At 38.7% G+C, this 26,806-nt stretch overlaps 3 non-coding genes across 3 annotated transcripts; all 3 read right to left on the reverse strand.

The window, feature by feature from the left end:
- Positions 1-19,364: 19,364 nt before the first annotated feature.
- Positions 19,365-19,436, reverse strand: Trnac-gca (transfer RNA cysteine (anticodon GCA)). The gene has a single exon. It is a non-coding gene; the product is annotated as a tRNA-Cys (tRNA).
- A 2,140-nt stretch (positions 19,437-21,576) lies between these two features.
- On the reverse strand, positions 21,577-21,648 carry Trnac-gca (transfer RNA cysteine (anticodon GCA)). Its single transcript has one exon. It is a non-coding gene; the product is annotated as a tRNA-Cys (tRNA).
- A 3,396-nt stretch (positions 21,649-25,044) lies between these two features.
- Positions 25,045-25,116, reverse strand: Trnac-gca (transfer RNA cysteine (anticodon GCA)). The gene has a single exon. It is a non-coding gene; the product is annotated as a tRNA-Cys (tRNA).
- Between the last annotated feature and the right edge of the window lie 1,690 nt (positions 25,117-26,806).

The following is a 26,806-nucleotide window of genomic DNA, read 5'->3' on the forward strand; positions in this document are numbered from 1 at the left end:
AGAATAAAATATTTGTAGTAACCTATTGGAAGCATTTCAGGTCGTACACTTTTGGGCTTGGTTATACCTAACCAACAATACTACCAACATACTGTATAGTAAGAAAACTTTGGCGGCAAAAAACTTTGGCGAATTTGGTGAATAGCGTTCAATTTGCCAAAGTTTTTTTCGCCAATTATTTTAGATGAGCACATTAAGTATTAAACTAGAACTTGAGATGAAGGTCAACTCTTAGCCCCACCACGCAATAAAGATCGAGCTGACTTTGGAGATCTTCCTAGGAATGTGTCCCACAGTTTGTTACTGAGCACTCCCTTGGAATAGCATTTCCAACCGGCTTCTTGTTCGCAAGTCAACTAGTTCATCATCTCGCGATAGATTTAGCCAAATACTTTGATATACATGATAACCTCTGCTACTGGAATTCACTGAAAAAGTAAATAAGGTCATCGCAGGAGATAGCAAAGCATAGTCTGGTGCGGCCGCCCCTTCACCTTCCTGTTTGCGAAGGGGCAGCCGTGCCAGACTAAGCGAAGCATGTATTTGCTAGCACGTCAATAGATCAGTAGCTACAAAAGTACTGCTACAAAAACAATGCACAATGCTAGCTACCTATTACACTACTTAACTGATGAGTTGACACCTTGTCGTTATCCTTACGTACCGTACGGTAAAAACTTTGGCGAATATTATTTCAATCGCCAGTTTTTTCTGCCAACTTTTTCAACAGAGGGGTTTCGTCACACTTTTTTACCGCCAAAGTTTTATGGTACCATGAAGTTATTGTGAGGCTGGTTTCTATTTTTTGTGAGGACGTCCATGAACAGTATGGTATTTATTAGGGGTGCAAAAATGTATCAATATATCAATATATTGTAATATTTTCTATCAATACAATATGTGTGATGAAACATATCGACATATTGCATAATATTGCTGCAGGGTTGTAATGGGATAGTTATAAAAACCGGAATCGAAATGGGAAATGAAATGAAACAAAACGAAATCAGCCTACAGTCTAGTGAAGGACAATCACTATATTATGTACAGTTACACTATTATATATGCACACACTGCCTGTTTATGCATCAAGCAAGACTCCAGGTGGCAGATTTCACTGCCGAAGGGTGGGCATCAAAGCTACCAGAATGTAATTGTGATGTTTTAGAAGCCACATATCCTAAATAAACAGTACTGGTTGTAGTACTGCCTTCTGTACTTGTATATACTGTAATACCTATTTGATAACTGTTGGCCATTATAAGCAGCTTTTGACTGGTGGGTATACACCACATGACACTAATGCTATCTGCTGTATCTTATGAAGCTGAAAACCATGAGTTATTTACACAAATATAGCACTTCAACATCACCAAAGGCCCTAATCCAAATATTGCAATACAGCAATATATTGCAATATTTTTTAAGACAACACACAATATGGTATTTACCTGTATTGTTGCATCCCTAGTATTTATTGAAGTTTAGGTACTATGATATCAATTATATATACAGAGACTGGATTGGAACACAGAATATTACAATACACATTTTATGCTTCAATGCTACAATAAAATCAAGGCACACGATCGTGTGTCATGTAGCCAAGAATCCTATTAATGGGAGCATGCTGAAGGTTGTTTTCATGTGTGGTTTTTAGTCTGTGGTTTAGTTATTTGGCCCCCAAAATCCAAAAATCATTGCTACAGTGCTGTGAGAATAATATGGGATTTATTGTATGCCCATTTGATGCAGAATAATGAATAATGCTCAATGGTGGGAAATTTGATCATGAGATAGGTTTTGTTTTGTAGCGTGCAATTGATATGTGCAGCAACAACCATGACTGCACAATTAACCAAGTGATCATAGCTATACCATACCCTTGTATTAGTCCGAGTACATAGATGGGGATCAGCTCTGTTCACAAATGATGCTATATGGAAAAGGGATTTGTATTATAACTAGATGAATAAAAAAATTAAAATTTAAAAGGGGATTAGGGATTGCTGAAAAAGCGATGAAACAAGAAGGGATCACTGGAGTGGTAATATTTAAACCACAAATCCCTATTTTGACTTGTCTCAAAATGACAAAGCATGTAACTAAAATTCATGCCTGAGTGTCAAATTAAGGATATGGTTTAAATATTACCACCTCAGCAATCCCTTCTTGTTTCATGACTACTTCAGCGATCTCTACTCCCCTTTTAAATTTTTCAATTTTTATTATCTAGTTTGTGTACTTTTCATTAATTCAGCAATGGATTCATTTTATTGACAATTGTTGTAGATAATTTATATTAGTGGCTTAGTGTAAGCTTTCTTGTTATCAGACACAGTTGATTGCATTATTAGAGTATTTACCTGACTGCTTTTGGCTGTGGACAAGAGTATACATCACACTCATTCCTAATTTTGAGTAGCTGTTGTCTAACTTGTCTTACAACATGTGTCAGGACTCTAGTTTCTTAGTCATTGTTGTCACATTAGCATGCACTATAGTGAAGAATCACATGTAGGGGTGCATTGACTACAATATTATAATGAGAATAATGATTGGCTTACTGGTGCATAGTAGTATAAATGATATAATGTCAGAAAAGAGATATGTAATATAGTTTGCACAGAGTTTGTGTTAGTAATGTATCCATTGCGTATACCTGTGTACAGTGAAGAAATCTATGCCATGGATATGTATGAATGCATATGGGTTCCTACACAATATGTGGCATCTACAAAAAGTGACCAGATTTTACAAAACCGATCCAAATCGCACATCAGGCAAAATCAAACTAACACCACCAGTGGATAGCTACACTATCGTACTACTAGTTTTGACCCTCAGTACTACTCAAACTACTCGAGGCTGGTTTTAACAGACGTCTTTTCTGGGTGGTGTGGAGTGCTCAAATGGCAGTTTCAGGCCTTGTGAAGGACCTGGCTTGGCAAGAACCAGTGGTTTACCGGTGGACAGCCTTATAATGTTGGCCAGACATTGTCTCTGTTGATTTTGCTACATATCAGCCACTAAGGAGCCAGCACAGCCCTGTAATCTCGTGTCTGGACTCCAATCGTGGTCTGCCCTCCATTTTGAGGTCTATCTCTTGCCCTCCCCTCCACCCCTCACCCTCCACCCCTCACCCTCCACCCCCCACCCTCCACCCCTTTGTGAGCACTCGTGATACTACTTCGCTCGTCCAGCTGCTCAGATTTTCTATCTTATTTGGAGGGAAATTCTACAAGCAGCTACAAGTACTGGACGTGGCCTGAAAGGTAACAGATTGATGCATCTTTCGTGTAAATTTCATACACGTGCTTACTATCCTTGGAGAGTTATGCTGGCTTCAATTCTTTAAAACCGTTTATCTCGAAACTTCTAATGTGCGATTTGGATGGTTTTTCCAAAATCCAGTCACAAATACATAATTTCACAATATTGTACTTGCATGGGAGGATCAAAGTGATGTGGTGTATCGTATTGTCCATACACTACTTATTAGCTGCATAACTGTACTGTATGAGTCATACAGTACAGTTATGCAGCTAATTGGGAAAATACAGTTATGCGGAGACCTATTTATGGAATGTTATGAAAACAACACACTGTAAATCGCTAAAACCAGCCAAACTAATCCTACCAGTTCGTTCAACGGCTAGAAATAGACTGTGTAAACACTTACTGATCGTCTGATCACGAAGATATTTAAGCACAACTCCACTAAGGCAGCATGATTGATCACGTGCATGACACTGTAAATTGCTAAAACCAGCCTAACTAATCCTATTAGTTCATTCTACAACTAGAAATAGATTATATAAACACTTACTGATATCCTGATCACCAAAAATCACAGCAGTTTGAGTACTAGTGAAAATCACTCTGAGCCAGACGACCAGAAAGTACAATATAACACTTAAAGCAACTCCTATGCTTGTGTATACAAAAAATACAGCACTCGAAGGATGTCTCGATGCAAATACAGCACTCGGCTTTGCCTCATGCTGTATTAGCCTCTTGACACGCCACCTCATGCTGCATTTTTCGTACACACGTGCGATGGTGCTTCAACCATAACATACAGTTAGTCTGTATGACTCTGTAGACTGTACATGTAGAATACGTAGCTAATCTGATGCACAACACCAAAGTCAGTTGCTGTGTAGCTGCAATGTCTATATAGATTGTAAACCATGGGTTATCAACAGCATGAAGCCATGTTTACACAATGTGGTCAGACAATTATGGCACTCACGAATAGTTTTAATTTTAATTAACACTGATATTGACTCCATCTAACTGGATAATTAAAAACACTGGAATCGAAACAGGAAACAAATTGAAATGAAATCAGCCTACAGTCTAGTGGAGGATAATCACTATATTATGCATAGTAACACTATACTATATGCACGCACTTAATTGATACTTATTTATGCATCAAGCAAGACTCCATCATGTTCATAATAGGTGTGAAGAGAGCAACAACTATTTTGATCATTACAAACTAGTTTATGACAGTTGGCTGCAGTGGGATGACGAGTCTGAAGCTATGCCTTTAAGAAAGGAATGAAGTCATCTGTGGCTATTCTGGCACTGACACCGTAGTCTCGTCCTCGTAGACCCATTCTCCGGGGTGGCACTTATCGATTAAAGATTATAAGCGCCACCCCGGACGAGACTACTGATACCGTACCTCTTATGAAAGTGGTCAAGGGACAATCTACACTCGTCTATCCTCGAACCTACCCAAATACAGAGCTTTTCTATTGTCGAGTCCCCAGACTCTTCAGATAGGAGCAGTCGTTTATAATATCTAATCGATACCGTACGCTAGGAAATTTTGACGTAAGAAAAATTTGAAGAATTCAGACTTCAGCAGATTTGACCACTATACTATATGCACGCACTTTAATTGATACCTGTTTATGCATCAAGCAAGACTCCAGGTGGCAGATTTCTCTGCACAGTGCTTATCGATTAGAGATATTAAATAAACACCTGCTCCTATCCGAAGAGCCTGGGCATCGGACTCTACAATAGAAAAGTTCTGTGCTTGGGTAGGTGAGCGTTGATTATCCTTTAACCATGTTCATAACAGGTGTGAAGAGAGCAACAACTATTTTGATTATTACAAACTAGTTTACGAAAATCCATCCCTCCTGGAGGAAGACTGAGTGTGGCCCCGACTAGACATTGGGTGACCTGGAGTTCGAATCCTGGGGTTGGAGGGATTTTTTTCCTTACTTTGGCCTCTTTTCTGTTATACCTTTTCAGTCAGTCAGTCAGTAAGTCAAGTCATTAGGCCACTACAATGAGATAACTTTTTTCTCATCAACTTCTCATAGAGTAACACATGCGGGCGGGCGGGTTATCTCATTATTGCACAAGCCATAGCTATAAATTGCAGGATGTATATATTTGTACAAAACCAGTATAATAATCCTTTATTTTAGGTTATTGGCAGGGTGCACACCAAGCACTGGTGCAGACTAAGGGTAAAACTCCGACTGAGTTCACATAAACTTCAACTTCAGTAACAAAGCTTTCAAGTCCTTTACGAGACTTCCACCAGTCTTGGGGTCATGTATCATACCCCAGTACAGCAGCGGTGTTAGGACGTGTAGGCTAGTCAGTTTTATTAGGGGGAGGGGCTGTGCAAGCTTGTGGCAGAAGTAGCAACACTAAAGCTACTATGACTTTTCAGTAAGATATGATGGCCCTCCTCCACATAGGGCATGCAGGTCACAGTACCAATGCTAGTGTATATACACTGTATCACTCACTGTTGATGCCTTGGTGGTTGTTGATGCTCCAGAAAGCACTCTAATCAACACAGAAGTAAAAAAAGCCTCAAAAATAGTGTCTGTATCTCAATGGGATTGCGGTTTTCCATAGAAATAGTGCTTTTCTACGTGATAATTAAACCCACTAACACTACACTCAAAAAAAGCCATGCTGCAATCTCGTGCAATAATAAGTTTGCATGGGCAAAAGAAAATTTTGGTGCGGGCGGTTGATGAGAAACAAGTTATCTCATTGTAGTGGCCTTAGGTCTAAGTCCCTGAAATTAGGTTAGGTAATCTTAAGGCTGCAGCACATGTTGCTGTCAGTCCTTCAGTGCTGGTCACTGTAAAGTGCTAATTACATAACCAAGTAATAATAATAATAAGAACGTGACGTCATAAATAATAATAATAATAATAATAATAATAATAATGACAATTGGCTGCAGTGGGATGACGAGCCTGAAACTATGCCTTTAAGAAAGGAATGAAATCATCTGTGGCTATTCCGGCACTGACACCGTAGTCTCGTCCTCGCAGACCCATTCTCCGGGGTAGCGCTTATAATCTCTAATCGATAGGGGGCGCTTATAATCTCTAATCGATAAAGTCGCTTATAATCTCTAATCGATAAGCGCCACCCCTGAGAATGGGTCTGCGGGGACGAGACTACTGACACCGCACCTCTTATGAAAGTGGTCAAGGGACAATCTACACTCACCTACCCTCGAACCTACCCAAACATAGCTTTTCTATTGTCGAGTCCCCAGACCCTTCGGATAGGAGCAGTCGTTTATAATATCTAATCGATAGCTAAGATGGGGATAGTGAAACGTATTATTTAGGGAGGCGCTTAAACATTCATTACTGAGGTTTTGTTCGCAACACAGCCCTACCCACTTAGTCGAGCACACGCATATCATCGGCATGATCGCCGGCCTGTCATTAGTTCAATAAACAGCTATAGCTAGCTGCTGTATATAAGGTTGATGCAGTCTTTAATACTATCTGCCAATATAATTATTTCAACGGTACACAACCACGACCATACTGAGGTTTTCATCAGTGTTCGAATCCCGTAATGCCGTGCGTGATTGCGTAGAGCAGTGCGTATATGTTATTCTATCACGTTAACCAGCTTGACATAACCACCTCCCATCATGTAGTGCTAACCGTGGTTAGCGTGATAAAAAGACCTCTACGCAGTGCTTTACGCAGTCACGCACGGTGTTACGGGATTCTAACACTGGTGGAAACGTCAGTATGAGGAAAGCCACTTACCACCGGGATCCTTGTTTTCTTCGGCCATTTAAACTGTCCGGCGCTAAATCCACTGACTGTATACTAGTAAGTCTTGTGTCACTAGCACGTGAACGATCTAGAATTCTACAAGAAGGGAGCTTCAGTTTTCTTTCAGAGACTGGGCGTAGCTAACTGTGACAAAGGAAGTATGTTATACTATATATGGACTTGTAATTATTATGGGCGTGACTTATCTATTTTAAGATGACTGTGGCCTGCCCTTATAATAGTAATCGCTACAGCATAATGGTTTTTATAGAGCAGTTTCAAAACCATGGCAACCAAAAATTACGCAATGGACCACACCCAAATCGCCATGTTTTTGTACCAGACTGCTTGATGTTGCAAGTTGAATTCCTCGCTAAATTCATGTCAAGACTTATTAATACGTAAGTAAAATAGATGCCAGTGATAGAATAAAGTATGTAGGTGAGTTATTAGGCATTAAAAGATACGTACTGCCTCCCAACAGGGCAGTTTCGTAGGAACTGAAGAGAAATGCGTAAAAATGGATTTGGCCAAATTGCGACCTATTCACCGCCCCAAGGTGGTTAAAACTAGGGGAAACTTGAAGTATAGGTCTTTATCCAGCACCACAGCATCGTACAGCCACATCCAGCCATCCCCGAGTTAGCCAGAATCGTTCATGTGCTGGGATTCCCACTTCGTGTGAAAAAACAGACACCAAAACAAGACCGTTAAACTTTAACTGATGGTTGACTTCGACAATAAAACTTAACTCTAGCAAAATTCACCACTAAGAGTCTTCTTTTGCTGGCGTTTTATCACAGTTTGGCAGTACGCCATCACCGGATTGTAACGAAAATTTTGGTCCGGGGGCAAAAATCGGTCCGGCCGGACCATTTTCAGTTGACCAAATTTAGTCCGCCCGGACCATTTTTAGCATCCGAAATTGGTCCGACCTGACCAAAATTGGTCCGGCCCAAACCTAGTTGGCCACATGCACTTCTGGCCACTCAGACCAATATTGGTCGACCAAAATGGGTCCGGGTGGACCACTAACGCATGCAGCCAATGATGCATAGCTATAAGTTGTTTGTGACGGAACACTGCAGCCGACTTAGCTATAGCTATTCTCATTTATCAATCTCGAACGCGAATAATGAGCATTGCAGGCATTATCACTACATAGATTTGTGCTTAAAAGGTTATCCAACAAGGGCACGGACCATTGCATGCATGGGATCAGCTAGCTGCATTGGAGGTGCTTAAGATCGAGATACTCTAATAGAGCAGTCACCTATAACATTCATCACCAGGCACTGATCCAGAAATAAATGAAGGTGGGTGGCTACCCAGCCTAGCCCAGATTTTAAGTTGAGAGTCCTGAATGTCTTATTATTTACATCAGGAAGAGCTGACACTGTTATTGTTTGGCTTGTACAGTGAAGCGCATGCACAGTAGCATATGCACTGTGCTCTTATGCACATATAATGTCTGATCATGAGTTAACATTAATGGTTAAAACAATACATCTGTAACACCTGCATGTGTACATACTACACGTACATTCCTCTCTTTTGTATGTGATATGTAGGAGTCACTAGGAGATGATAGCTTAGGTTTGCTCCATTAAATAACTTAATGTGAACTCAGTATCATCTACTGATCACATGTTCCTGCTGGTATAAACATTCCTTAAAAGTTATAGCTATAATATTCCCTGTATGCTTTTCACTACTTAACCAACTTTAAAATTTTACTAATTTTCACCTGTGCACATATATATACCAATAGGAGATGCAGACACTGATCCAGAAATAAACCAAGGTAGGTGGCTGGCCCAGATTTTAAGATGAGAGTATTGAATGTCTTGGTAGTTACATCAGGGAGGAAGGGCTGACAATATTATCATCTATAGCTAGTACAGTGAAGCACATAGCTAGTAGCATGCCCTTGTGAACATAATAAGGCCGGGAAAACTTGATTAATTGTTTCTCATCCCCACCCACATCCCTTTTTACCCCACTGCCTCTAATTTTATTATTGCTGTTATCAATCACGTGCACACATATTTTGATGTTAGGAAGGCTGGTTATCATTTTACAGCACAGCAAATGTCACTTGCACCTCAGAAAAGGTGGTAGCTAATACGTAAGTAATAGTTCTTAAAAGGTTTTAGTTAACCTTTATAACAGACAGCTTGATTTGGAGTATTTTCTTTACTAATGAATAATGAAAATGACCTCCCACCCACATGAAAATCTGAACTGATTTTTGTGGATGAGAAACTAGTAATCAAGTTTGCCTAGCCTAATGTAATGTATGGTTAAGACAAAGTGTAACACTTCTGTAACACCTGTGCACATACTGCACATTCCTCTGTCATACGTGATATGTAGGAGATGATAGTTTAGATTTACTCCATTGAATAACTAAATGTGAACTATCATCTCCTACTAATGACATGCCCCATAAGAAGAAACATCACCTTAAAGGTTACAGCTATAATATTCTCAGTATGTTTTTCACTACTTAGCCAACTTAAAAGTTTGAGGCAGTCGCATCATTCCACATCTTAGGGTGAATTGCTGCAGCCATAAAAGTAAAATTGACTCAATCCTAAAGCAGACCCCATATTTTCCTTCAAGAAGTCCTCTGCCTGGTGATAGTTAGTACTGCCCATGATCATAGATAAATTCATGTAGCTATACTGCTACCATCTACTGTAAGGTTATAGCCAGCTAGCATTGGAATCTGATGCAATGCAGGGATTTAGTTTATATTGATATAACAAAAGAGTGTTCATGATCAGTAATATTCGGCATTATTAAATAATGGCAAATCTGAGTGGCTGCAAGGCCATGCATGGTGGGTGGCTAACCACCCCATCCACCCCCTCTGGATCAGTCCCTGAGATGATATGTGTAGCTGTTTATGACAATGTGTGCATGGGTATTCCCAGATTAATAAAGAACTGACCAAGGGTCAGAATTAACAAATTAAATTCTGAGCTATATGCAGAAGTTGAAGATAAGACATATTTTAATGACTGATAGATTTTATATATTGTCCACCATCAGTGATTTCCGCCATGTTGCTATAGTTGTTTGTCATAATCAACACTAACAGGCTGGATGAAAAATTCAACCAAACACTGCAGAGCCGATGATGCTTGTGAAGTTTATTGAGCATATAAAAACATACTTAATTGGGAAGAATGATGTAATTATGATTATGATGTGATTATGATGTGATTTGGGTTGAGGCTTAGAAGCCTGTACACCCACCCAACCACATACATATACATACATAAATTAGATGCAATAAACAAAAATTAGCTATGAATATATAGCCATAAAAGAATACCTTGATACCTGCATTTTTGCATGAACATTGCACGCACACCATGAGTCCATGTAGTATTGACCATGCATTTGAGTTGATGTACTGATGCCAGAAGAAAACCTCTACTTCCCACTCGGACAGCTAGCTATTGACATGGAGAAGAAGAATGCAGGACTTTTATCATCTCACACTGCTTTAAATTAAAACAGCATTAATTTTGCGACTGCATGTGTAGTGTGTGTTCAGCTGCATATATATATAGCTACGACATAGAATAGTTTCTGTACTACTGTAAAGTGTAATATGCATTTTCCGTAGCTAAATCAAGTCGGGAAAATGAAACTACGCTACTCATTAGGCCACACCAAGTCAAACCTTAGTTTCTGGTCACCCGCCCGCATGGAAAACTGGAACCCCAGTTTATGAGGACTATTATTAATATTACAGGCGCTTAAGTGTACGTGACCAAGGACAGTGATTTTTAAACACTGCAAAAGATCGAGATACTCTAATAGAGCAGTCACACTACCCTTAACTTTAATACTAGAATAGACAGATACTACTATAACGTTTTTGACTTGTCCTTGATTAGCTATATGTGACCGGATTTCACATAACAAGTCTTCCACACACACAAAATCAAACTTACGATTTTACCAGAAATGGATTGCTGGTCTAATACACTATCATATTTCACACTGTACTTCCTTCAGCACCGACAAGTCTGGTTTCTGTAGCAGCTTTCTTCCGACCCTGTCAAAGCCACGAGTGTGAGATTGGCACCATTAAATGGCCATGGCTTTGTGATAATGGTGTGTAGTGAGCTGGGACTTCATAGAGAGCTCGCCAATAGTGTTCTCAGTCAATTTGGAGTAATTTGAGGGTCATGGAGGGCCATGGAGAGCCCAAACTTGGCCTCTGGATTCCAATCGTCTTCTTACTTCATTTTATACCCGTATATTAAGACCACTGTCCACCCCCACCCTCCCACCCTATTACTACCATCTGTGATATTATTACCCGCTCGAAAAAAGCTGCTCAAAACAGGGCAAATTTTGGGTATCAGAAATGTATACACCCACTCAGTGATAGCTAGTGAACAGATGAACAATTGGTGCAAATTTTGTTTGCACAGCTGTAGGCACTGGGAAGTTATTACACAATGATTCCTTAAAATCGCCATATCTCCTAACAAAGCTTTGTGCGTCGAAGCCTTGTTTTGTCAAATTCAGTCACATATAGCTATTAGTAATGCTTCTGTTGCCAGTAAGTAACTTCAGTACAGTATGTATGTAGCATTGATCACTAGCCTAATGATCAGATATACCATAGCTTAAACTTTCCTAACAATTCAGATGTGGTCCTCTAATGATTAATCTAGTAACTCTTCTAGTGGATCTAAACTTGGACTTCCTTATCACTGATCACTGATATACTGACTAGAAATCCGGTAACATTGATAGGCTTGAACGAGTACAGAGGCAACCTGCCAGATTCATTATGGCTGACTTCTCGCGTTTCAGCAGCGTATCTAACATGCTCATTGACCTTAACATTCCCAGCTTAGAACACCGCAGACAAGTATCTAGTATCACCCTCCTCTACAAAATTGTTCACAATCTCATTGATATATCCCCAGTTGATTTAATCCCTGTCACTTCTAACACCAGAGGACATGATCAAAGATTTCATCATATCTATGCAAGGACCAATCAGTACAGTAATTCATTCTTCCTTAGATCAATTAGACTGTGGAATTCACTCCCACCTGACCTAATCCAACAACAATCATTACAAATTTTTAAGTACCAACTGAAATTATTATTACTTTCCCCTACCAATCAGTAATCCCATAAACAATCATATTGTAAAACATTTTGTATGCATGTTTCATATGTGCGTTAATCCTCAAACTGAGGCTGCACATTTTTGGAAAATAAATAAATAAATAAAAACATTTGGTGAGTTCAAACTTCAACTTTTCCATGATTAAATAATTGCAAGTATGGTCCTAAATTAACAAGTGCATGGCATCCCTTAGTTAAAACATTAACTTAGCTTTCCCACATGATCACTGGAAAACACTAGCCTGGAGCACTCAACAACTCAACTCAAAACTTTGACAGCTACTTTACTGTATAGAAGGCTGGAAACACATGCATATATAGTTGACTAAGACTTCACATTTGAAAGAGTTTCTGATGTGTTAATATAGTTTTGGATTATTATTAGCTAGCTAATAAATAATAATTTCCTGACATAGCTAATGAAACATTTCATTTGTAAAGCAAAAGTAGCTACATGAGCAGACCTTTCCTTAGTGTTAGCTACACATTGTTGTGCTCAGCAGTGTAGCTAGCCATCAACAATTTTCCTGGTGCACTTTGCAGAAGCATAATTAACTACTTATGCTATAAGAATGTTGGTTAAGCTTGGTTGTAAACTCAATATGAAATGGGTAAATTGAGCAAAATTAATAACATTACAGTATTACTGGTGTATATATAAGAGTCTATGATAGTCCTGAAGTCCTGATCATCCGCCCGCCCGCATCCTTTTGTTGGCTAGGGAGTGACCAGAAACTAAGGTATGACTTGGAGTGGCCTTATATAGTTTCCAGGCTAAGTCGGCTGCAGTGATCCGTCACAAAAAAACTTAGCATGGACCGACCTCTAACACTGATAGTACACGCAGACTTATGCATGCACTACACATGATCTCCTGTAATTGACACATATAGGTAATGATTGTGGTTGTAAGGTTTCATGTACTTGTAATGGGAGATTAATAGTGAGATCAGTGTAACACGAGTGGTAGTGTTTCCTAGAGTACTAGCCGTTTCACAGACCTGTCCACACAATGCCGAGTACACCCGCGGACTAACCAAAACTATATAGTTGGTCCAAGTGGTCTAGGGTCCAGTGCATGTGGCCATGCAACCAAGTTTGGGCCGGACCAATTTTAGTCAGGCCGGACCAATTTTGGATGCCAAAAATGGTCCGGCTGGACTAAACTTGGTCAACCAAATTTGGTCCGGCCGGACCAGTTTTGGTATCCAAAATCGGTCCGGCCGGACCGATATTTCCGTGACAGGTCTCGTGCCTTTCAGGAGATTGGTTAATCCTGGGATAGCTGGATGTGGCTGTACGCTGCTGGATAAAAACCTATACTTCAAGTTTCCCCTAGTTTTAACCACCTTGGGGCGGTGAATAGGTCGCAATTTGGCCAAATCCATTTTTACGCATTTCTCTTTCCTACGAAACTTCCCTGTTGGGAGGTAGTACGTATCTTTTAATGCCTAATAACTCACCTACATACTTTATTCTATCACTGGCATCTATTTTATTTGCGTATTAATAAGTCTTGACATGAATTTAGCGTATAAGAGCAGTTTCAAAACCATGGTAACCAAAAATTACGCAATGGACCACACCCAAGTCGCCATGTTTTTGTACCAGACTGCTAGATGTTGTAAGTTGAATTCCTCGCTAAATTCATGTCAAGACTTATTAATACGCAAATAAAATAGATGCCAGTGATAGAATAAAGTATGTAGGTGAGTTATTAGGCATTAAAAGATACGTACTGCCTCCCAACAGGGAAGTTTCGTAGGAAAGAGAAATGCGTAAAAATGGATTTGGCCAAATTGCGACCTATTCACCGCCCCAAGGTGGTTAAAACCAGGGGCGTAGCTAGCCAGAAGGTGATGGAGGGGCAGGCATGCCCCCACCACCGAAACACTCAAAATCATTCATGATTGCAAAAAAGGCTAATGACCCAATGGTGGGCTAGCCAACATATGGTGTTGTATTATTACAGCTTAAATAACTAGCTATACGTAACTATTTCAGTACTGACTGCTTCCAATCGAGGTAGCTATATTCGTCGAGCATCATCGCACGTGCCACAACTGTACTCCAACAAATTCATCCACAGTCCGGTAGAGCTAATACTTTAGTGCAAATACAGGTTACTTTACGTTAGCCACAGCCTGTGCTGCAGTCCTAGCACACTGCTGACAGGATGACGTATATTCACTCACTTCACTCGGCGAAATTGAAATGCCATGTATTGCACGAAATCCCACCTGTCTTGCTAGCAGAACTTGTAAGCTTGACTGATCCACCTGACTGATTGACTGACAAAGTAAAAACAGACTGCACTGCCGTACGTACAAAGGTCCAGTGTGATCGACTCGATAGAATAAACTTGGTACATTTATTTAGCTAACACTTTATCACCTCGTAGCGGGGGGTCCGCCACTTTCTCGAAGGGCGTACGAGATTTCGAAATCACAGTGATTTCTCTGAAATCAATGATTTCATTAGTGATTTCATGATTTCAATTGTGATTTCGTGATTTCAATTTTGATTTCGTGATTTCCGTGATTTCACCATTGTTGACTCTCATGGAGCTAGAACAGGTCCAGAAGCTTCGTCATCAGTAAACTGGATGGTAAAAGTTATATCTTCACTAGAGTCTAGTTTGTAAGCAAAGATGCTGGGGCCAAAGCCATCTGGCTGAGATGATTCCAGGCACCAGTAGCGGTGATGGTTTGTGGTTGTGGTCGTACGGTAGTGCTGATGATTAACAGGCAAGTTAACAGTGTAAAGAGGCTGTCTAAAAATGAATAGAAGCCGTCCCAGAACTTCGTGCATAAGTTATATTCTAACAAGGGTAAAAAATAATAGGCGTGGATAAAGGAATGCCGCACTGGCCTAGTTATAGCTAGCCGCCGGCATTTTTACGAGGCAATCCACGACTTATCTGCAGCCTATCAATACCATTATCCTCTTAGCCACACAATGTTCAACTAGACACCACTACCCTTACCACTTCATCCAGGTACTTAGCTACATGAACCGGCATTCCTTCTTTCCAAGAGCTGTCATCGACTGGAATAATTTACCAACTTCAGTGATTGAGTCAGAAAGCATGCATTATCAAAAAGCTACTACATACTTGTGCTGTAAAGTAAAAATGGTATAGGCAATGTTAGGAATTGTCGAGTATCGTCTTTACCGGTAGATATAATAAAGCAGTACTGTTGTTATCTTGTGTATTTTTTTCCTTGGAGCATTACTCACGTCCCCTTGGCACATCGGCATGCCCAGCAATAATAATAATAAAAGTAGCTGATGGTGATACATGTGATTAATTAAGCATATTGGAATTGGTTACTAATACATGGTTGCGTGTCATCAGTGGGTCCACATGATTTCAGTTACACTTTTATCACTGAGTTATGATGAATTTAAAACAGTATCTTTGGTAGGAGATAGACTTGGACTCAATCAGTAATGATTAGGTAATGAAAAATGTGTAAAATTATTTACAAAAATAGATAACAAACAAGTACACAGAAAAGTTAAGCACAAAAGAATACAAAGACTAGCAAATTACAAACTACCACACTAATTACAATAAACTAAACTACTTACAAGCTACACCTACTTAACTACATTATAAAACCTAAACAAAATCTATAATGTCCTCTGAGCAAAGAGCATAGTGTATGAGGACCATTTTGGCATTGTATTTCCATAAAGTCACTGATTAGGTAATTGTTCTCCGTAAAATTTGTGTGCTATACACTGTTAGCTCCAATGCATCCTGCATTATCAGTTCTTCAGATAATATAATGCAAACCAGTATGATGCATTGCCAGCAATGAACATACCTGCAAAATTTCGCAGAACTTATAAACCTTATCTGATCAATATGTGATGTATTTAATCTGCATGAAGCTGACTTAGCTATATGCAGAAAGATAGCTACTTGTATGTATTACCTACCAGTTTTATAATACACAATAGATTAAATCACACCTGAAAGTTGACATAAACAATATCTCTGTTAACATCAGTAACGTGCACATCCCTTCCTTCACAATGGTATTGAAACTGGAATGGCTCTCTGTTAACAACCCTGATCTCATTTCATATTGACTAACAACCACAGTGGCAGGAAACACCTAAGTACACAGTCAACTGATCTGGATACATCCATGGTCTTCATTGTGTATGCCAGGATTGTTTTATATGAAATGTTTGCTTGCGAGTTATGTAAAGATGTTTAGTGGGTCAGCTGAACAAGCAGAATCATATTATGTGAGCTAATCTTTGAAAAGTTACACCTAGTAGCTAGTTACTAACCAGTACTGACATAGCTACATATTTTCTAGACAAGCTGCATAATTATTTGTACTGAAGCTAATGCTGGGAACTACTTTCTTTGCAAAAGCGAGTGTCTTATAGTTTGCAGCCCTTCTACATGGTTTACCCGTTTCATCATTAACCCATGCAGTCACTATGATGTACCGTCACTTGTGGCTGCGAGTAGAGCCTAAATTGCTAGTTAAAACTGAATAAGATTCTGAGATGGATTCTCAAATCACTCGTGTGGCTCCAGCATAGATTTTAGAGGCGCTTACGCGCCTCTAAAATCTATGGCTCCAGTGATGGAAGCTTTTGACCATTAGTGGACTCAGCTTGGGCTGTAAAATTCTAGAGATTGGCAGCCGAACCAGTGCCAGATCAAGTGATTCGGGCCTTAAATCACTTCTGTTATGTTCCAATTAATAATATCGCTTAATTCAATGCGTCCGTCATTTACGGAAATATACAGAGTTTTACGATTTTAGTTTTCAAAAAGTGTGATTTCTGATTTCTTTTGAGTGTGTGATTTCATGATTTCAAATGTGATTTCTGACGAAGCGTACGAGATAAAACAGCCACCTGTATATAAAGGCCAGATATATCTGGTCCCAAGGTGACCATTATAGACAGGTTCCACTGTATTATAATTATGTAATAAAATGTAAATTTTAACAACAAACATGTAATGTCAACAAGCTATGAAGACAGAGTACTGCGTAACGATTTAGATTTACCAGTTCCTTTTTGTGTACTCTGTTTGTACATTTCCATGACGTTCTTGGAGAATGAGTTTGCTCTGATGGTTATCCATAAGTTAATAATCAAAGCTAAGCTTCTGTCAGCTGCATCATCACCCTTAATCTGCCCGGCACGGCACCAATAGAAAAGAACATCTTCATCTTTCAACAGACTGTTTCTTAATTCCTCTCGGATGTTACTCAATATCCCAGGGTTATCAGTTGACAGGTGTCTCCTCACACACATTTCAATGGCGTAAAAACTCTGAATGCTTCAGTCGTGATCCTTGTGAGCCCTCCTCTGTTAATAGAGTTAACCCATTCCTGTGCTGGTCCCTCTGAAATGGTGACACCATCATCCTTCAAGTCACTAAGAATGTGCTGGACACCATTGTCCTTGGTTTTCTGCAATAAGTTTCTTATGACATAGTCACCCACATAACGTAACGCATTCTCCTCTTCAAAGCTTAACTTTTGCTGGCCATCAGACTCTTCGCTTACCCTAGTAGTTTCAGTTGGCATGTTGCTCTTGATACAGAGTTCAAAAACCATGTCTGTTATATGCTGATACAACAAGGGTTCCTTTGCCAACTTGTGTGTCCAAAAACTTTTCCCATGTTTGCTCAAATGAAACTGAGGTACGCAACTTGTGATAAGTGCTCCAGAGCTTTCCTTCATTAATTACCCTGGACCCTTGCTTTTTAGCATTATTTATAAGTTTATTCAACTGGTCAGCTAACCATTTCACGTGACTACGACAGCTGGGCGATGTTTGATGAAACAAATCTTCACGAGACTTCGCTATCACTAAGCATCTCTTACATTCCTCTGTCGGTATTGTAAATCCATCATCATTCAAAATGCTCGAAATAACTTTCTGTAGTGAACTAATCAGTTCAGAACTTGGTCCAGTAGCAGCAGCACGTGAAGCATCCATTTTGTACGGAGTGATTGTGGCGTTCGGTTTCCATCTGCAAGGCGTGAACTGTAGGTGTGAAAAACATTTGTTTCCTATCCCGTGTCCGGAGGTATATATTATCTATGGTTTAACTTACCTGCACACTTACATCATTTCGGTATACCACCCAACTCTCATACACGAATTGCACTGATGTTAGCTTGGTTACTAGATTCTGTTATTATACATGTGAGAACATGGAGATGGTCTGTATAAAGTGTAAAGTATTGTTAATTGTTGTTGATATTGTACATGAACTCTGTTTTGTATTGTTAAACTAAAACCCACAATCAGTTTGTATAAGAACCACTATATAAGTAGTGAGTGAAACTGGACTAACAATGTTGAACCAGAAGTATGTAGATCTAGAATTTTTGGCAGGCTCTAATGATGAGCCTTGAATACACAACACAATGTTTAATTCCAACTAATCACTTGAGTATTTTGTGTGATCAGTGATACAGACATCATCTTATTTGCCTTTTCTTGGAGAGTATTTTGTTTTGTTTCACTATCATACGTGAGTAAGGATTGCTTTTTATTTGTATGCTGTGATAAAATGTAACTTTATAATCACCATTTCTAAGCTTGAATAGCCTTCTTTCTTCCTAGCATGAGTGAATATAGACCACAAATTATACCTTGATAAATTCCCCAGTTCATGATGTGAACACAATGAGACAACTTAATAGGCTTTTGCACTTGTGAAACTAGATAAGTATGTGTAGTTTATCATACAGTATGGTAGTACTGTATGTTAGGGATCATGGAGTTTGGATTTTTCGGGCCAAAAATACCACTAGGGACCTCTTGATCTGTAGTCAAATGCTCTACCACTGAGCTATACCCCCAACACCGATAACAACTAAGCCAATAAATGCTTTTTACTTTGGTACTATTCTCCACAGTACAGAATAGTCTACACTAGGTGCCAATTTGATACCTGGTATGTATTTCTGTCAAAACGCTCCATATCATTAGCAACTAAACAGGACCTGGCATTTATATGGGACACACCACAGTTCATTGCAGTATAATACACAGCTACGGGAAAAGATTTAAAACACAATCGCCAGTATGTGACACAAAGAGGAGAAAAAACAACATAAAACCAGGGGGCACCTAGATTTGAACTAGGGACCTCTTGATCTGCAGTCAAATGCTCTACGACTAAGCTATACCCCCCAACACTGATAACAACTAGCAATTATAGTACATAGTAAGCCAGAAACAAGACTTCACTCCTGGATGATGTGGAGATTCAATTGAAGGGGCCATGGGAAACAGGATAAGCCACATTTGAAAAATAAAAGTGTTTGTGAAGTGGGCACATGCACTATGTACATGTGCCCACTTCACAGCCACTTTACTGGTACTATATATCTTCAGTAAAATTTGATGTTAAACAACGGAATGGATTGGAATCTTAAGCACACATGCACACACAACTTTTGACATGCTATAATTCTAGATGAGTGCAAACTGTGTAGAGGGAGAAATTGCCTACATCCAATCCACCACTTCCAATAATTATTGAATTGCTGTGTGGGAAGTGAATAAGCTTAGAGATACACCAGACACTGTTAAATAGTATAACACTACACACTCAACTATCATCATGTTGATACACTGTATTATGGCCCATGAGTTTATTTCTTTCAAGCATTTTTTTACCTGGGCTATAAACGAGACTGGTGTTTATATACCTCATCAGAATTCACGAGTCGACTTCACACCTTGGTGTTGTACTCTCTTGGACTCTCCTTGATGCAGCATATTTCACAGATTTAAGCTTAAAAGGAAATCTATAAAATGTTCTTCACTTCATCGTCTATAACACCACCCGGAATTGTTAAAAATAATGGCTGCACTAGACATTTATTTGCGACTCAGCATTTATTTTTGTTATGATGCTGTATACCCCCGGCTACTAAATGGGACCAGGCTTTTTATATGAGACTAGCCATAATTTGAGGCAATAATTTGATACATATGTGTGTTGTCAGAAAGGTACGTATGCATACACTACATACTTTAGCACAGCATTAATATTACTGTTGCAAAAAAACAAACAAACCAATTGAACTGTACACACGTATACGAAAGAAACATATAAAACAATACAGAAAAAATCATCCCGGGGGCACCCAGATTTGAACTAGGCACCTCTTGATCTGCAGTCAAATGCTCTATCACTGCACTATACCCCAACACTGATAACAACTAACAATTATCTCATATAACAACTAAAAGAGTTTGCACCTTCATTACCAGCCTTTTACATTACATTGTAATTTGTATCAGTGAAACATCCCTACTTTGGGAGAAGAATCAGTTTACAACCAAACAAGCACTTAATTGTCTCAACCTCCCAAGGTGATAATGGTAAGACTTTGCATAAAGCAACATGCTGCTAATGGAGTGGCTGGAAGGAATCTTGAGCACACTCATACACATGGACAAGAATTATAGACATAACAGCACAAGAGCGATATGCCAGTTTCAGTGCACAACAGGTCCAGGAAAAAATGATTCCATAACCAAACTGTTTGTACGTTAACCCTTAAACCCACACAGAACTTTTGGGGAATTTGTATTTACAGCTTTTAATAAGGTAACTTAACTCCTACAGCCTAAAACTAAATTGGTTGAAAGTCTGTTCACTGGGCTACTTGGAGAAGTTTAAATGAACACTGTAACTACAGTACAAAGACATATGTACTTGTTATGAAGCATTGAAGGATTATACGCAATTCCGCAAATCGATCTTCTTGCCACATGTTAGTTTTGATTGTGGGTTTAATCACATGAGTCATACGTATATGGCCTGATGGAGAATTTAATGGAGAAGCAAGCAAAATTTGTCTAAAAGTTGGTAGGAGCAACCGCCATCAAGTTGTAGATCATTTTATAAAGATGTGTAAACGGTTTGCATGTTTTATTTGCTGGAAGGTGCTTACACAGTAAGTTTTTGGCTGAGAGTTTAGTGTTGAAGTAAAACCTTAGTTACTATTTTAATCCTTATTACATCATGAGTAGAATAGTGTAAATTGTGTAGCAATAGGAACTATACTTCAAAAGTTACAGCGCTTTGTCTAAGACATGCATATTAGGTCCAGTTTTCTGGATTATGCAGTTTTAAGGGCTAACACTGAGATGTCATAATGGCAACATGACCGAATGGTTATTTGATACAGTACGTATGTTACACATCAATTAAAAAGTACTCAATGCTTCAGTATAGCTTTGTTGTAACAAACAAAGCAAATTACGTAACTCTGCACACAAAACGTGAAAAAACATTAAATTTAAAAAATGCATACCCAGGGGGCACCCAGATTTGAACTAGGGACCTCTTGATCTGCAGTCAAATGCTCTACCACTGAGCTATACCCCCAACACTGATAACAACTAACTATTATCCACTATTAGTACACAGTAGGCCAGGAACACTTGAAGACTTTACTACCTGGATGGTGAAGAAAAGTGTTTCAGCGGAGCACAAGGGGAATTCCATGAAAATGTCAACCAAGACCTCAAAATTAAAAGTGTATTTAGAGTAAATCCTACCGTGCCATTTTGAAAATAGATACATGATGTTCCCTATATAACCAAATATGGTCAACAGCAATATCACACTTTACTGCCACTTTGTGCTATTTTAGAACATATTCCTCCCACAGTCAGGAATAACAATTTTTTTATTACCATTACAGTGTGTGTAGATCAGTTGTACAATAGTTAAGGAGTTCCATCACCAAAAATTTAATCACCTACTCAAGTATATGTTTTATGGCTTGCAAAGTTGGAATGTCATTGTTACTATATGTCCGTCACAAAATATTGCATCTTTTAACAAAATCTCTGTAATACTATACAACATTTTTTGAAATTTACTTTTAGCTTCCCATTAGGCATATTGTCCACCCTTAATTGAAAGATCGCAGCTCTTCGTGTCTGTTAAAAATATAACATAGCAGAAAGCAAAGGGAATTTTAATGAGCTAAAGAGGGAAAAGAATTTTTTGGTTCCACATGTCTGTACAGGTACTTAAATTAGAGTCATTAAAGGCTATAACAAATCCATTTTGCAAGGTTGTTTCTCATCAACTTCACAACATAAAGATATACAGTATTACAAGCATCACCCAATGTACATGCATTTTTATTAAAGCTTGGATCAGCAAGATATCACTTTTATTACATTGCTGATTTCAAGTGATCTAGAGCAGATATAGCACAGTATAATTGCTGTCATGTAGTTTACCAGTCTGAAAACAAACTTCATACCTCTTAAAATCATAACTGTGTTCAAGAGATATACATAGTAACTTGAAAATATTTCTCTTTCTATTGAACATGAATTCTCAATTCATTAGACTGAGCCTTTTTACGACACCTCATGAAATGTGACATCTCATGAACGTGTATGGTTGATGGGGTTAGAGTGACAGAGAACAAGACAATGTGAAGAAATGTTTTGATCTGAACAATCACATTACTAACACATTGAAGTATTCACCACTAGGACTGTGTAAACTTTGTCAAGTTCTCCAAAATCAACTGCAATAAGGTTTTCTATATGGACACTATCTTAAAGGTGGTGATGGCTTTGCTACATACAGCACATAGAGTTTGTTGCACTTCAAATGTTTGGGGCAGATAAGGTTTAAGTATTTTTCAAACAGGTTTTCAACGTTGCTACTGTTCCATTCGAAGATGTCAGGCACCAAATCAGAAGGGAAGTAATCAGTTGAGTTCCCTTGATAGACAACCAGTCAGAAGATGGTGATATTAAAGTAAACAGATAAACAGGTTTGAAAATGGCCAAAGCTGGAAATCTGGATGGTAAAATGGCCTAGACTAGCAGATAATGGTCTGCACAACATTAGTCCACTAAATATTGACGGTAATTGAGAATAGTTGGTGCTTGTAAGACAAAAATAGTTGCATTATGTATAATTTGTAATATGTTTATAATTACAAGTACATGCTACATCTGACTATGCTTAGAATTACAATTACGTATATCTCACGTGTACTGTACGTCTAACACAGATTTTACATCCGTCCATCCGTCCCAAAACAAGACGTAGCTGCTACTATAAGACCTTACAGTAGTACACAATTCAATATTCTTCCTCTATAGCTTGTCCCAACTGCACTTCGTGATCAGTTGTGGGCGTGGCCACTTGTGGTGCAAACTAATTAATTTGTCAGACACCTAATACAATCACCTTCCTTTACTCTCTAAGCATAACTGTCCACGGCAAAATTATTCATGGCATGATGAGCACTTGGAGTCATAAGGTCTTTTGCTCGCTACTATGACCAGGTTGCGCATGCACAAAATTCAAACTTCGCTTACGTAATTTGAATGATGCACCCTTCGAACCATTGAACGAATGCAGTACATTCGTTTATGCACTAATTAAAATACTACTACTATGCATTGGCTTTAACATATATCTGCAGTCACAGTGTTTAACATTTAAGTTTGCTATTCGGCAATTTCATATTTTTCTGTGTACGTCCATTACTGCTGTTCATCAACCCTAACCCCTCCCCTGTATTACAAAAATTAAAACTAACTGAATCAATATGTACTCTAGGTCAAGCTTTTGCCTTGAAGCCCCATTGTGTAAAAATATAATATCCTTTCTGTAACTGTCTACAGGTCAATTTGTTGTATGAATTATACGTCCAACACAACAGAACTGCCCATACCTATTCTTGTACGCAGCAAGGATATAAATTTTCTGCATCTGACATCATAGATACAAGTCATACAACCACAGAATAAGATAACAAAATCTATGGTGGGTGCATTCAAGTAACAGATTTTTAATTTTTATGATGTGTGAATGCTCCAGTGGAAACCACTACAATTGCTACAATTGTGATCATGGATAGAACTATATACCGTAATGCTCTAAAACAAGGTTTCAAAGCACTGGCTAAGTGTGCCTAGCTAGCACTTATAAAAGTCTGCAAGTGTTCGTAAAATTAGAAGACCATCAACCTAACCATAAAATTTTACTGCACACTATGTACAGTATGTTGCTTTACTTTGTAAGAATATTATTCACATTCCTAAAAAGGAAAGTTCATCTTTAACATGGAGATTTTGAACAAGAAAAGAGAGTACAAAAGGAACATTAATGGACAGGAATCTTAAGCACATACCGTATATGACCGTATTAAAGCCGGGCTCAAATATACGCCGGGTACAGCTAGGGGACTGTCATAATAAACGCCGGGGCTCATTTAAACGCCGGGTGCTAATGATATGCACTGAAAGGGTTTCTAAACTCGTGTCAGCTGCTAACTTTACAGTGATGTCTCGTCACCAGTCTTATGATGTCTTGTCTTGTTCGACTATGCCTTCTCTTCTGGTGATGGCCATAGCGTATTTATTGTGGTCATTGTCATCTTTCTGCCCGACTTCCAATGTTTCACCCAGCAGAGGAGTCCAAATGGGTTTATGTACGTGATGGGCTATGGATTTTGTATTTCATAGGTACTTGTACTGGCACCTGTCATTCTCAACGAGTGGCTAGTAAGAAATAAATTCCCGGGTCCAAATTAACGCCGGTCTCATTTAAACGGCGGGTCAACAATGACTTATAGGAAATAAACGCCCGGGCTTCTATACGGTCATATACGGTACATACATACATACAGTATGTGTTCAAAGGCTCAATGCATGCTTCAACAAAGCTACTAAGGATGCTAAAACAAGCATACAAATATGTACAGGCAACTAACAAAAAGACAAAAACAAAACAAAATATAGGGGGCACCCAGATTTGAACTAGGGACCTCTTGAACTGCAGTCAAATGCTCTACCACTGAGTTATACCCCCAAACACTGATAAAAACTAACAATTATCTCATACATGTAACCAGATCTACAAGAACTCTACATCTTTGTGCATCTCACAAATTCCTTCTTTAAAAAAAATCTACGTAGATAGCCATAGGAAAAGTTTTATCCCTAGAAACAGAGAAATTCAAAGCTACGGCAAAATAACAAAAAGATCGATCGATTTGTACAGTGACAACATGGAAAAAAACTAGAGATGCTTAATCACATTCATAACTTACAAATGCAGATGCCACAATCATAAGTTTGCAAACACAGTGTGCTGAAGTATGAATAATGTTCTGAAGGCTACTAGCCCATGCTAAGATTGATCATCAGATACGGTACTAGTATATAAATCAAACAGAGTGAGTGTTTGTTAATAGTTCTTTGTGCCTGAGTATTAGGTGAGTGCACCCTGACTGATATACACTGTATGTAATTAGAAGTGTGCGATGACTAATTTAGACATATCTCAATAAAAGTTATTTCCTTTGAACGTATCTCGATTATCTAACATATCTTGATAACTGAAACAATTATCTATTTTAGTAAACTGCCAATATTGTAACCAGTAAAGTGAGCAAATTGCAATTTGAAGACTATAAAAAAGTGAAAAATGTTAGTCTTAACACTGTTCTCAAGTGGTGGGAGAGTTGGAGCCCCCAGAAGGTGCCTATACACCATCAGGTATACAAATAGTTTACAGAAGTTTACTATTATTTAGATTAATAAACCTATCATCCTTATCTCGATAAGTCTTGTGATACTTAGATATATCTAGATAATTGCACACCTCTATCATTTATACTAAGTACAACTGCAGGGATTCACTGATACACTTTAGCCCTTGGGCCTGCGGGGCTAAGTTTGCACCTTCATTACCAGCCTTTTACATTACATTGTAATTTGTATCAGTGAAACATCCCTACTTTGGGAGAAGAATCAGTTTACAGCCAAACAAGCACTTAATTGTCTCAACCTCTCAGGTGATAATAGCATTTACGTAAGAATTTGTATAAAGCAACATGCGTGCTAATGGAGTGGCTGGAAGGAATCTTGAGCAAACTCATACACACATTTTGATATGCCAGCTTGGGCAAAATTTGTAAATGTACATAACAGCACAAGAGCGATATGCCAGTTTCAGTGCACAACAGGTCCAGGAAAAATGACTCCCTTACCAAACTGTTTGTACTTTAAACCTACATAAAACGTTTGGGGAATGCGTATTTACACATTAAAAACATACATGACAGCTTTAAATGGGGTAACTTGACTCCTACAGCCTAAAACTAAACATTGGTTGAAAGTCTGTTCACTGGGCTACTTGGAGAAGTGTTAAATGAACACAGTAACTACAAAGACTTGTGTATTTGTTATGAAGCATTGAAGGATGATGATTCACAATTCCGCAAATTGATCTTCTTGCCACATGTTTAGTTTTGATTGTGGGTTCAATTACTTGAGTCATATATGGCCTGATGGAGAATTTAATGGAGAAGCAACCAAAGTATGATTCGAGTTGATAGGAGCAATCACCATTGAGTTGTGGTGGATCATTTTATAAAAGGTATGTAAAGGTTTGCATGTTTCTTTGCTGGAAGGCTGCTTACATGGCAAGTCTAGGGTTGAGAGTTTACTGATAGGGTAAAATCCTAATTACCGATATAATCCTTACACGTACACAG

Source organism: Dysidea avara, chromosome 5, assembly GCF_963678975.1.
Source record: "Dysidea avara chromosome 5, odDysAvar1.4, whole genome shotgun sequence".
In the NCBI taxonomy this organism is placed as follows: domain Eukaryota; kingdom Metazoa; phylum Porifera; class Demospongiae; order Dictyoceratida; family Dysideidae; genus Dysidea; species Dysidea avara.